The 13,891-nt window shown below is 44.3% G+C and overlaps 1 long non-coding RNA gene across 5 annotated transcripts in view; it reads left to right on the plus strand.

Moving 5' to 3' along the window:
* The first annotated feature begins 290 nt into the window (after positions 1 to 290).
* LOC147433450 (uncharacterized) overlaps positions 291 to 13,891 on the plus strand; it is a 125,839-nt gene continuing 112,238 nt past the window's right edge. For 3 of the 5 annotated variants that reach the window (XR_015185266.1, XR_015185269.1, XR_015185267.1), the window contains exon 1: positions 291 to 763. This is a non-coding gene — a long non-coding RNA (uncharacterized LOC147433450). The remainder of the gene's footprint in view (positions 764 to 13,891) is intronic. The other 2 variants (XR_015185265.1, XR_015185268.1) reach the window with 2 other exon arrangements.

The raw sequence follows: 13,891 nt of genomic DNA on the forward strand, positions 1-13,891 counted from the left end.
TCGGCCGCCTCTCTCTCTCTCTCTCTCTCTCTCTCTCTCTCTCTCCACCTGCGTGCGCACTGTCCTCACTGTTGCCGGAGATGCAGGGCCACACTGCCGGATGAAGCAAATTGCGCCACGTGGCCCCTTGAATGTCTCTCTGCTTAATGTTCCAATGCCACGTGTCGAAGTTTGCTGCATCCGGTGAGTTCCAATTTATATGAGTGAGGGGGAGAGAGGGAGAGGGAGAGGCCGTCGAAGGCGGCCGGCCGTACTAGTACATAGAATAGAGAATAGATGTAGAGCAGTTATTGGCATACCTTTTGCAACGTGTCCTAGCTTGTACTCGATACTTTGTAACGTCTCTTGTGACGTCTGCTTCTAGAACTCAATGCCCTCGCAACACCAACAAAAGCTCGAGTTAGCAAAAAACCAATAGAAAAATTTGCAAAATGATACGTTTTTGAGATGCAAAGGGATGCAAATTGGGTGGGTGGAGATCAAATAGCAAGTGTAGGAATGTAGAGGGTGGAGGCGTGCTGCTAGGGCAGCAGATGGGTGCTGTAGGCGGAGGCTAGGCTGGCTGCAGCTGAGCGGAGAGTTGGTGGAGCTGTGTGCGGGCACCGATATGGAAAAGGCGGGCAGGAGCAACAGCCTTACAGAAGGCGACATGCGACAGCAAGGAGTAGTAGCGTCAGCAAGCCAGCGAGCTCTTTGAACAGGGCGGCTGCTCTACAACTGCAATGTGGAGGCAAGCTGGTGGCGACAAGAAGCAACAGCAAAAGTAAGGCCCTATCACCTTTCGTAGCCTTATATATGTGTGTGTATGTGTGGTATGTATGCATGTGTGTATATGTATCGTGTGTGTGGGTATGTTTGTATATGTGTCCATTGTGTGTATGGTTGAAATATATCCACAAATACATTTATGAAAAATGCAAATACTTGGGTGATAGTGATACATATGGATTCAGTATGTGCATTTTCATATATATGTATTCATGGCACTTGTGGTACCATATGCATGTCTATACATAATCAATATTCATTATATAGAAGAGATAATTTACTTAGTGACGTTTTCAGTCATACGATTCACCAAGTCCTTGTTTGAGGATCAAAAACGTGTCACGGTGATTTTATTATGGAAATCATCGAGTAGTACCCCTTGGTTTCACCAAAGATCTGACAATGTAGCCAAGTAAGACTCTGTGTCCCATACCATCCAGCCTCATCCCCTCAAGAATAAAGGCATGTTGACCTAGCCTCACAAGCTCTCCACTAGCACTGTTGTAGTGGTGGTGGTCTTCACATGAGGTCTATTGACTCATAAATGTGACCACTAACAATGGACATGCTCACACTAACATCTGTACGCACTCTACACATCCATCCAATAAAGTCCTAGACTATATCTACTCTTCAGCGGCGGCAGGGATGTATTACTCCAAGTCTCTACTTACCAAGCTCTCCACTAGCACTGTTGTAGTGGTGGTGGTCTTCACATGAGGTCTATTGACTCATAAATGTGACCACTAACAATGGACATGCTCACACTAACATCTGTACGCACTCTACACATCCATCCAATAAAGTCCTAGACTATATCTACTCTTCAGCGGCGGCAGGGATGTATTACTCCAAGTCTCTACTTACCATGCGACCCTCTCTCTCCATCTTACGTAGCACTTTTCACAACCCCGACGGGTGAGACAGAGCGCTTGGCACAGTTTTACTATTGCTCACTAGCGTCCTCCGACTCTAGTTCTCAACTAGGGGGTGTTGCCAGATGGCTCCCGCAGCCCCTAGCTGCAAAATGGTGGCTACAATCGTGTGGTTTGTCAGACATGTGTCCATAAGCCGTTGATCAGGTAGCCGAGAAATCCTCCCACACTCATTTCAACCACCCAGGTGGCCTGCACTGACATGGAGCATAGCTTCGATTAATAGTCAGAAATAGTCCCCTGTTAGACTCTTATCTGTGTGGCACACAGCCGAGCTCCCTTTTCACGCATGGTCAATCATCTAGATTCCATGGAGCATGTGAATGAGCTTTACCCGATGCACTAACCCTGTCGGATGAGTCTTTCACAACTCCATGGCCTGAATCTAGTATGCAGTTCAAATGCATGAAGCAGAGAAGCTTTGATAAACTCCCAACTAAATCCGCACTCTCTCATCCATGGCAGCTCGGTGGGATCTCGTTTGATCACTAGAGTATATCTCTCTCGTCTTATGCTTGTGTTGTTAGCTACTATCCCATATTCATACGTTACAGAGGACCTGGCACAGTGCCACCATCACTCTCCAATAAACATATCACTAGGGTGTTGTCCAGGCACCAAGAGCCACAGGAATTGTGTCACACAGTCCCAAAATGCAATAGCACTGAGTCTCTCTCTCAAATCCACAGCAAGGGCAACTGCAAGTCATAACAGATAGCAAGTTGTATCTTACTAGTACTACTGATGGCTTGTTAAGTATTCGTTTTAAAGACGCACCGTGCTTGAGAGGCTTGTCAGGGGCTTTTGACAACACGTCATCGATGTGAAGCTTGTGCTCCTCATCAGGCATGTCCCTCACGCTGCATCCGATCAAAACAGCTCAATACCTCCTCTGCATTCTCATTTTCCAATACATCCTGTGATGAGTGTATTCCACATGACAACATTCAAAGCATGTAGTTCATTGAATACTTTTTGAACTTGATGAAGATGGCCACACTTGGCATACATGTGTATAAGAGCGTTTGCAACTCTGATGTTAATGTCCAACGACCCGAGCATGAACCTGCTCACCATCTTCTAAAGCCCGTATGCTACCACAAGCATTCAAAACACAAACAATGGTAATCGGTGTTGGAGTAAAGCCTCTGTATTGCATCTGTGCAAAGTAGTCAACCACTTCTCTACCAAGTCTGTGTAGGGCATATCTTGTGATTAGTGCATTCCAAATAATTACATCCTGCAAGGGAAGACCATCAAACACCTCTTGTGCCTTTGCAAGTGCACCACACTTTGCGTATATATTGACAATGGCATTACCGACAACAACATACTTCTCAAGTAAACCACCTTAATAATTTTTAATTTGGATGCTATATATATGTTGAGCAGGTTATTGGCGTACCTCTTGCAACGTGCCCTAGCTTGTATGCGAGATTTAGCAACATCTCTTCTTGCGTCTGCTCCCACACCTCGATGCCCTCGCAATACCAATGAAAGCTCGAGTTTAAAAAAAACCTCATCGAAAGTATTGCAAATGATAAGTTTTTGAGATGCGCGGTATGTAGTGCCCATCAAAAAAAGAAAAATCCATACAACGTATGGTGTGGAATTGGCACAGCTTCCTCCACATTTAAGTAATCCCGAAGGGAGTGTGCCCGTCCTTTGCCGCTTTTATCGTCTCTAGTGTTAGAGCCGCACTTATTCTTCTACTCTAGTGTTGGAGGCACTGGTTTTTAAAAATAATGTATTGGCAAGAAAGAACTCGTTACCTTTGAGTTGGTGTTGATTTGTATCTTCTAGTTGTCATCAAAGAAAGCATTGAGGTCATTGATGGAACATGAGCTCATCTTAATGCAACATGCTGCCCCTTCAACCAACCACCAATATTTGATGAACAAATGTCGACCAGGGCCAACAAACCGTGTCTTTGGATCTTTGACGGGATACATCCATGTAGGAGTAGGCTATGGCTATGGACTGGGAGCAAAGGGAGATGGTTATCATGGCTCACATAAGAACAGTGCGAGGAGAGAATGACGATGGGGATTAAGCAGGGCAGGGCAAGGTCCACACACGCATAGGAGATTCCGAGTGGTTGTATTTTTAGGCTATCGCGTCAGACGCAATATTATTATTAAAACTAGTATATTTGAACTTGGCTTTCACTTCATGGCCATCACCTTCAACTTGCAAGAACCCTCCATCTTTGGCGCCACTACACGCCCTCAGGCACTGCACAACACTAGGTGGTTCCTTCATCTGTTCACGCAATGCTCATTGCTGGCCAAGTAAGTGATGACAAACAAGCAAGCATCTTAGGACCTTTATAACCTCAACCAAATAGATATGTTGCCAATAACCAACCCATCACGACCTCAGGCTTGATGTGCTGGCAGCTTTTGTCAAAACCACACACGTCAAGTAACACACACCGTCCTCAGCCTTGCACTTAACATTGTCTCAACTCTTAATGCCCACTAAGTGGAAGAGAATAAGTTAAAGGGGGGCAGCAAGAGCGTTGCAGAGGTTGTAGAGTAGGTAGGTGGGAATGTTGAGCCAGCTTTTGTCGCTAAGTAAAGAGAGCGTTGAATGCTAGGTAAAAACCGTTGCAGTAGAAACTTCAGTATTATTGATTCCAGAGGACTGCTACTGTGTGTTGTTACAATAAACTGCATATGAACACCGCCCGATATTGACTACTAGGGCAGCTACATCTTTAGCGCTGCGTAATTGCACAAGCTAGGCGGTGAATTGCAGGATAGGTATTCGCAACGGAGAAAGGGTCACGAATTGTAAGCCGCTTCCATCTTTTTAACAGGGGTAGGATTGGGAAGAATCCTAGCCAAGGTACTGCCCAACTGTCGTGCAATCTGGCCAGGCCTTGGTTGGGGCACTGCGAAGGCATATCTGGCGGCAATAGAGCAGAAACGACAACGCCTCTGACTGTGTAAGGTAGAACTTTATCATCAGCCGCGTCTGCAAGGTGGAACATTGTGAGTCTGCAGCATCAGCCGCGTCCTGTGCAAGGCGTAAAAATTGCTTCGCTCTCTATTTGCTTTGTTTGGCAGCACAGAGTTGTAGCACAGAACGCTTCCGCTTTTTTCTTTTTACGTGCTTACTATATTTGTCCGATGACACGGCGCCAAGTGGCATGCTTCTCCTTGAGAACGGTCTTACACAATCAAGGGTAACAAGTGTGTAAGTGCAATGATTTGCTCAAGAAAAATACATCAAGAAAAATACATTTGAAATTTGTTTTGCTTAGTTGAAAAATAAGCTTGTGTTTTTTTTGCTTTGTTGAAAAATCGGTTCTAAATAAAATATTGCATTCAAGAAAATATATATTGACTCATGGAGATAGAGAGAGAGGAAGTGCTTGCATGAGGAAGTGTTTCGGATAGCAGTGGACGTGGGCTATTTTGAGGCATATCAGCTTGACATTCTAGATTTTGCATACACAAAACTCTCTGGAGATTACAAGCGCAACATTCGTCCACCATTCATTGAGGGATAGAAGAAGGATCCAATCAACTATTTGTATCATAATCAACAAGGGATATCCTTGACATGTGGGTATCTTAAGTCACAGGATGTCTGGAAGAGGTAGTGGCTGTAAGTTTGCCAGGGTTCTGGGCTCAGGAACCAAGAATAGAGCTGCAGGCTCATTTGTTTTGGGCTCTGCACGGATGCCTGTATGGGGCAAGTAAGGAAGTAGAATCTACTCTAAACAGCATATCATGGCTAGGCCATGTGTGGGCAGATTTGCCAGTGGTGCAGTTGTACCCATTTCTCGTCAATAATCCTGCTATAGCCACTAACATTATCAACACGTTGGTGCATTTGCTTTTGGAGCCGATTCGACTTACTCTACTCTTTCAACTGCGAGCTTTTGAGGCTTGCTGTTGGAACCCTCAAGCTCTTTGACATATGTATGGTAATAGGAGCCCACAAGAAGCACAAGAAATGTGCCAACAACTCTAGGCTATGATTGTATGCAAGCAACACGAAATGTTGTAAGGGAGGCTGTAGGAGGAGCGGCTATGATGTTGGGAGTAGGATCCTTCTGACTTGCATTGCCCCCAAAGGAGCTTTGTTTTGGATTGTCTCTTCAATGTAGCTTGGTGGGCAGACAGATTGCATGGACCTCACCAACTGCTTCACGCTCCTCTTACAATGATTCATCTTGCTGATCGCCCATCTCTGCATGCTCCCACATACTATTACATTTTCCTTGTCTCGATCTCATTGTACTATTTATACTTTGCCTCCATATTTCGCTCAACAAGTTAATAGCTAGTAGCATTCTCTATGCTCACAAGCTACTGCTGTTGTTACTATTTTGTGTATCCACCAAGATTGGGGCTAGGTTTGATTCACATATTCTCATGCATCTGTACCATCTCATGCTCATCAACATGAGATCTTTGAGATTGTCGAAGCTGAACATAACTGTTGCGGGGGTTCGTGTAAGATGCAACACCTTGCTACTGCTATTGCACAAGTACTAATTCTAGAAGTTGAACATAACTGATGTAGGGAACCCTTGAAGGTGCCACGAGAAGCGTGTGCAAGTGTAAGTGCGAGAGCACACACACACACATAGAGAGAGAGAGAGAGAGAGAGAGAGAGAGAGAGAGAGAGAGAGAGAGAGAGAGAGAGAGACCTGCTTTAGGTGGACCGCACAACAATGTTATTCTGTTGCAGCTCTTTATTCTGTTGTATTAAATAATAAGTGTATAATGGTTAAGTTAGTAGATGGGTTAGTAGTAAGTGGGATGTCCGGCCAGTTAGCCTGAATCCCAACAAACTCCCACTTGAAGGCCAACGCAGCCCAAGTGACCTGGTATGTACAACCTTGAAGCAATCTAGTGGCTTCAACCTATACCCATCAACTCACTGCAATGTATAAACCGCTCCAAAGCTAAGCCTTTCGTCAAAGCATCTGCTGGGTTGTTTTCAGTGTGTACCTTGACCAAATCAATGAGCTTTTTGGCCAAGAAATCTCTCACGAGATGATACCTGACTTCAATGTGTTTCGATTTGGAGTGAAACACAGGATTCCTTGCCAATGCAAGAGCACTCTGACTATCACAATATATCATTGGAGTCTCATCAATGCCAAGATTTTTGACCAAGTGAGATAACCATACAGCCTCTTTATTTGCATCTGACAATGCAACGTACTCTGCTTCCGTAGTGGAAGACGACGTACAATTTTAAAGACATGACCTCCAAGATACTGTTGCTCCAGCAAATATGAAAACATAGCCAGATGTCGATCTCCTATTGTCGACACAAGACGCATAGTCTGCATCCGCATAACCCACGATGGATACATCAATGTTCCCGAAGCGTAACCACCTGCCGACCGTACCTTTGAGGTACCTAAGAATGTGCTTCACTACTTCCCAATGCTTGCTGCTAGGATTTGCCATATATCGGCTTACCACTCCCACTACAAAAGCAATGTCTGGTCTTGTGGCCACCATAGCATACATGAGACTCCCCACTGCTGAAGAATATGGTACCTTAGCCATTTCAGCTCGCTCAACATCAGATTTGGGTGCATCTTCCTTGTTGAGTTTCAAGAATGCGTGCATTTGGTACTCAATGCTTTCTCCCCCTGCATATTGAAACGCTGCAAAACTTTCTCAATGTATGTTTCCTGAGATAACTCAAGAATACGACGTTTGCGATCTCTTTTGATTCGCATGCCAAGAAAGTGCGTAGCATCCCCCAAATCTTTCATTGTAAAATTATTGCTAAGTGTTTTCTTCAAGTCGGCAATTTTTACAATGGATTTCCCAGCTATAAGCATGTCATCAACGTACAAAACTAGAATGATCATCGAGCCATCATCCAGTTTTCTAGTGTACAAGTAGTGATCCTCTTCGCTCTTTTTATATCCTTGAGACCTCATACATGCATCAAATTTATGATACCACTACCTTGAACCCTGCTTTATGCCATAAAGTGTCTTTTTGAGCTTACATACTAGCTCCTCATGAGATGCCCTGAACAAACCCTTCAGGCTACTACATGTAAACATCCTCATCGAGATCTCCGTGAAGAAATGTTGTCTTCACATCCATTTGGAAAAGTTCCATGTCCTCAATCGCTACAAGACCAAGTACGGTTCTAAGTGTTGTCATCTTGACCATAGGTAAGAAGATTTCATCAAAATCGACTCTCTTTTGATGTTTCAACCCTTTGGCTACAAGTCTAGTCTTGTACTTTGGATTTGGATCACCTGAGGTAAATTTCTTCTTGTAAACCCATTTGCAAGGTAAACCTTTCGCATCATTTGACAGTTCTACCAAGTCCCAAGTGTCATTAGCCAGAATCAAGTTATACTCAGATTCCATAGCCTGCTCCCACTTCACCACATCATCCGTCATCATGGCGTCTTGCTAGCAGCTTGGCTCAACGCAATCGGTCAACATGATATAATCAAGACCTGGTTCAAAATGCACAGGTGGACGAGAGACTCTAGTAGACCGTCTCACTCCTTGACCATTACTATCACTACAAGAGGTTGTGTGCTCTTGTGACGCTGTTAGCGACGGAAATACACTGGGTTTTTATAATCCCCGGCGTCGCTAAAACCGTCGCTACGAGAGCGTCGCTATAACCGTCGCTATGATCGTCGCTATATAGAGACGCTCATAGCGACGGTCATAGCGACGGTTATAGCGACGTTTACACAGAAGTCTATAGCGAGGCTCATAGCGACGCTACAGAGCCATAAATAGCGACGTTTATAGCGACGCCCGAGAGAATTTTTTTTTGGTGACAGGGCATTGAATGCCCTGCCACCCATCAACCATATTGTACTTGATTCAGTTTTTAAAAAAAGTGCAAGGGTAGATAATAGACCCAAAATAGTCACCCACAAGACGCATTGTTTGCAAAATTGACAATTGTACACATCATAGGCAAAATGAATTGATTGGCAAATGTAATAATGACAATTGTACAACATCATAGGCATAAAGAATTGATTGGCAAAATGAACTGCGATGACAAATGTAATAATATACATGGTTCAAAAAGACGTATAAAATCCGTCTCATGATACATAAGCTATGAGAAACCCTAAACTAATGCTATCTAGCTACGGCTAAACTGACGTCGTCTAGTCAGACGTCTCATCGCGTCCAAGCGGCGTATCTGTCGGATTCTGCAAAAAAAGACAATAAGACAGCTTTCAGTAAGTATAAACATATAACGACATTTATAAAACAATACAAAAAATAGAAAAGAGTAAACCCTAATACTAACCATGCCGCCGCGAGAACTGAGAATGTCCATCAGGGCGTTTAAGCCCTTCCTGCCTGCGTACTCGCGCTCGTACGGTGTGGGATCACGTCCTGTCATCAACCACTGTCAAAACATACAAAGAATTCATTATGTTAGAATTAAAAAACTCATAAACCCTAAACTATCGAACATAAAGAGCAATGCGAAAACACTTACAAAATCGGCCTCAAATGATGCCCATCCACCGCTCCCCAAGTGGTGCGAGCTCCCTGCCTCTACTCGCGCTCTGGCTGCATCCTTTTGTTGCTTCCACTTGTCGGGATTCTCGCGCGCTGCTTTCTTCGCATTCTTCCAATCTTCTTTGGCCAGCCAATCTGGCCTGTTCCACCCATGCTTGATTGCTTTTTGCACTTCGGAACGCTTGTGTTTGCAGTATTCGTGCATTCGAATCTTCATCAGGTCTTCATTGAAGCGCTGATCCCATGTTGGAACGGAAAACTCATCATGAAGTATGCTGATGACTCTGTTTTTTAAATCACTTGGTACTTCACTCCATTTGTTTAGTATGTAGTGTCTAAACAGCTGAGAGCAAAGATCACGCATGCGCGAGATCACCTTCTTGCCGTCATCATCCATGATGATGCCGCTGCTGAAGTCGACGGAGTAAGGCAAGCGCTCTGGCCGGTGACGCGTGAACCTGGGTGTCCCGGCAGGGGTCTCTAGCGGCGTGTCAATGGGGGTACGGACGTCAGGTGTCTCCACCGGCGTCTGGGCCCCGAAGCGAGGAGTGTCGAGTGGGGTGGCTCCTGGCGGAGTAGGTAGAGGTGTGTAGCTGCTAGGAACAGTCAGCCGTGCAAAACCTGGCGTAGATGGCGATGCTGTGGCTGGTGTGGGGGCGGGCAAAGAAGGGGAGGGTAAAGAGCCTCGTCGAACACGAGGCGGTGTGGAGGCATCGATGGCGGAATCCCCACAACAACCGCCACCGCCACCACTAGAGCGTCGGTGTCTAGACGAGTGTGAAGCTCGTCTCGTCGACGCCGAAGCTTTGGAGCGCGCCGAATGCTCCGAAAGAGAGGGAGATGCGGATGGAGTAGGAACGCGCGATGATGCGCCAGAGCGATGACGCTCCACGTACCACTGTCTCTGCTGCGGTGACAAAGAAGAAAGAAACTCCTCATCATCCATACCTGCATTAAACACACGAATATTTAAACTTAATATTGAATGAATAGAGTAGACAATGACGCAAAGACCATTAAATACAATGACGTAATGACGCATATAACTACAATGACGCAATGAATTGAGTGATTAAAGAGGCAAGTCGAAAACTCAGAATTTTCAATCAAAAGATGTGAGCGCGAGTAGAAAAGAGCGTTATACACCATGGAAGGTACTTAGAGAGCCAGAGCTTTTACAACACGGAGCAAAATTGTTCAAATACAATATTTGTGGCTTTAAGAGATCTCTCTCTCATCCTCGCATAACTCAGCATAACTTCCTATATCTATATAGAGCTCTCCGTTTAAACACATATCCTCTGTTTCATTTTGTAGCTCCTCTGCATGCACCCCATATAGAGTAGTAGCATCTTGATGCTCGTCTGGCACCACCGCAGCGGCTTCTGATTGAGCATCTTCTCTGATCTCCTCCATTGATGCCGTTGTGATTGGCACATGGTAGCCTTCATACGTCCTTGCACTACGAGGGGCTACCTCTATGACGTACCACCAGTTTGATGTAGACTTTGTAGGATGAAATATTACCTGCCAGAGCCACATAACTTACATGAGAGCTTTCAAGCACATAACTTGTAAAAGGGGGATGTTAACTATTTACATACTTACTTGTTCACAATGCTCGGGTAGTAGGAAAATGTTTCTCAAACATGCACACAAGCTCCGCAGCATTTAGTTTGGCGAATGGTATGGAGTCTACGTTGATCTCTTTTTGTGAGATCCATTGCACCAGCTTTGCAAGTTTGTAGATTGTTTTACGGATGTCGAGAGACAAACATCCCTCAATGGCAACCGGTAAAATAAATTGTAAAGTATGTGCAGCAATGATATTAAAGTCCACATTTTATGCAATGATATTAAAGTCCACTATGAACGTACCTGACACATTTTATGCCAATCGTGTGACTTCAAACCGGTAAGCTTTCCTTCTTTAGTAAAACACGTTCGGAGCGAGTGCATTACGCCAGTGGGGGTCCGCAAAGATCGAATGGTCTCTTTTACTTTGCGTTCTTGGGCTCCTATGAAAATCCATGGTGCTTTAGGGAGTTTTATCGATCCATCAGACGCTGTTTGCGGCCAATATTGCTCCATACGATCCACATTTCTAAAGTCAACTCTGGCTCCCAAAGTATCTTTCTTGCCGGTCAGATGGTCCCATAGTAGATTACCCACATTCTTGAATATGTGCATTGGATCGAGCAAGTGATTGATCATGAGTCGAGGCCAGTATGGTAACTCGTACCATAGAGATAGTCTCTTCATCCCTGGAGGCAATCCGTCATCTCACATCTCCTTCTGCTCTAACCATGCTTGTGCAGAAATCCTTGGTGGCTCTCTTCCCAAAAAGCCGTCGCGTAACACATGATTCTCTGGAAGATACGCTTGATGACCTTCGTAGATTTGCTTCTTCAGTGAGGGCGCCCTACGTGCATTCAGTCTAGGTCCACATGTGACACATGCTCTGTATCCGCTTGTTTGAAGCCCTGCATGTATACACATGATAATAGATCAACTATGGGAAAAAACAAGATTTACAGTGTCTGAGTGAGGAGTGTCAATAGATCACCTGAGCATTCTGTTAGCCCGGGATAGTCATACATGGTCCACATTAGAATGCCTCTGATCAAAGCATTCCGTCGTCCTGTGTGTCGGCTCATATCCACCACCTCTATGCCAATCCACAATTGTTGTAGCTCTTCCAATAGTGGACGAAGATACACATCCATATTCCCCACTTTATATCGCCCTGGCACAATCAAGCTTAGCCATAGGTGCCCCTTCTTCGTAGTCAACCACGGGGGAATGTTGTAGTTGACGATGACAACGGGCCATACACTGTAAGATGTTGATCTTTGACCAAATGGATTTACGCCATCCATAGCCAGGCCTAAGCGCAAATTTCGAGCTTCCCTGGCAAAATCCGACCATGTTCGATCTATATGTTTCCAAGCTGCGCAATCTGCAGGAATTCGTAGCACACCATCCGAAGATTTATTCTCCTCATGCCATGATGCTAGGGCGGCCATGGACTTACATTCGAAGAAATGCTTGATGCGAGGAAGCAGAGGAAAATGTCGCAAAACCTTTTGTGGAATTTTTGTCCCGTGGAGATCTACTCGATATCTTTCGGAATCACATTTCGGACACTTCTCCATGTCTATGTATTCCCCTCTGAAAAGAATGCAGTCATTAGGACAAGCGTGGATAGAATTGTAATCCATCCCCAAGTGTCGCAAAATCTTTCTTGCTTCATCTCGGGAATCTGGCATCACATTGTCAGCTGGTAGTATGTGCTCTTTAAGCAATCTACACAACATAAAAATACGATACAGTCGTGTAAAAATCTATCAGATCATTATACATTTAGAGTTTTATTAAAGTAAACTAATTGTAATAGATCACCTGAAAAGCGCTGTGACGCTAGTGTCACTCCATCCAAACTTTGTCTGCATGTTGAGAAGAACCAGGAGTGCTTTCAATCTAGACATACGTGCTCCATTATACAATGGCGTATCGGCTTCACTTTTCATATCATCATAGATAAGCCTTTCTGAATCCATGATCGTCTCGATCATTTCATCAATCTCGGGCTCAAACATTGCCTCGTTGGGAATGTGCTCTGCATGATCATCCCCCGAGCTGTCAGAGGCTACATCTTGTGGCCTCACATATGCCGCTTGACCAAAGCGCCTGCGAACACGTCTATTGGGTTGCGAGATTGTTGCTTGTTGGCCAGCGTCAGAGTCCGACGAGTTATAATTGGCAACAACTCAATCTATAATAGATGGATCGAACTCGCCAAATTCGCGAACGTGCTGCAAAGAAACACGTCTTGTCCGTCGCACAGCATGCTTGCATTGATTACAAGGACATAAGACCCTCGTTGAGAGATAGGTGTTTCGGTTGGACGGTCCCACATCCTCGTCACTACTCATAATGAGGATAAAAATCTTATAACCTGGACAACAAATTTAATATTCTATTGGCATTCTTTGTCTTATCTCTCTCTCTCTCTCTCTCTCTCTCTCTCTCTCTCTTTACCTCACATTCTCTAGTCATGTCCAATCCTCGCACACCTTGGTCTAGAGGTGCACGGAGATCAGAACCACCGGGTTATAATCTCGTCTTTATTGGTCAATACCTATATTTGTGGGTACAAGAAATCTACAGACCCACGTCTACATGATACTGCATGTAGTGGACAAAACCCCTTTGCCTCTTCTCTAGCTGTAGCACTTCACAACATCTTAACATCTTTTCACAGTAGATCTTTTCACTGTTCGTCTAACTCTAAACCCTAAACCGTAAGTAATTCTTGCGTGGACTCGATCTAACGTAAATAAGCGTAAATCTAAATAAACGTAAATCTAACTAAAAATAAACCTAAATCTAATTTAACGTAAGTCTACATCTAACCTAATCTTTAACGTCTTTTGGGATAGTTTCCTACGACGTTGAAACTCTCTTCTTCTTGTGTGTGTGTGTGTGTGTGTGTGTGTGTGTGGGTAAACCTAAATAAACCTAAATAAACCTAAGTCTAATCTAATATAACATAAATCTAAATCTAACGTAAATTATGCTATATTAAAAACAAAGAACTAAACTAACAGGGATTATAAGAACCTTAAAACTGATTTAACACATAATTTTTCACATAACTCGGCAAGAGTTGGCATTCTCATCACT

Source organism: Adiantum capillus-veneris, chromosome 19 (genome assembly GCF_014529385.1).
Source record: "Adiantum capillus-veneris isolate H3 chromosome 19, ASM1452938v2, whole genome shotgun sequence".
In the NCBI taxonomy this organism is placed as follows: Eukaryota; Viridiplantae; Streptophyta; class Polypodiopsida; order Polypodiales; family Pteridaceae; genus Adiantum; species Adiantum capillus-veneris.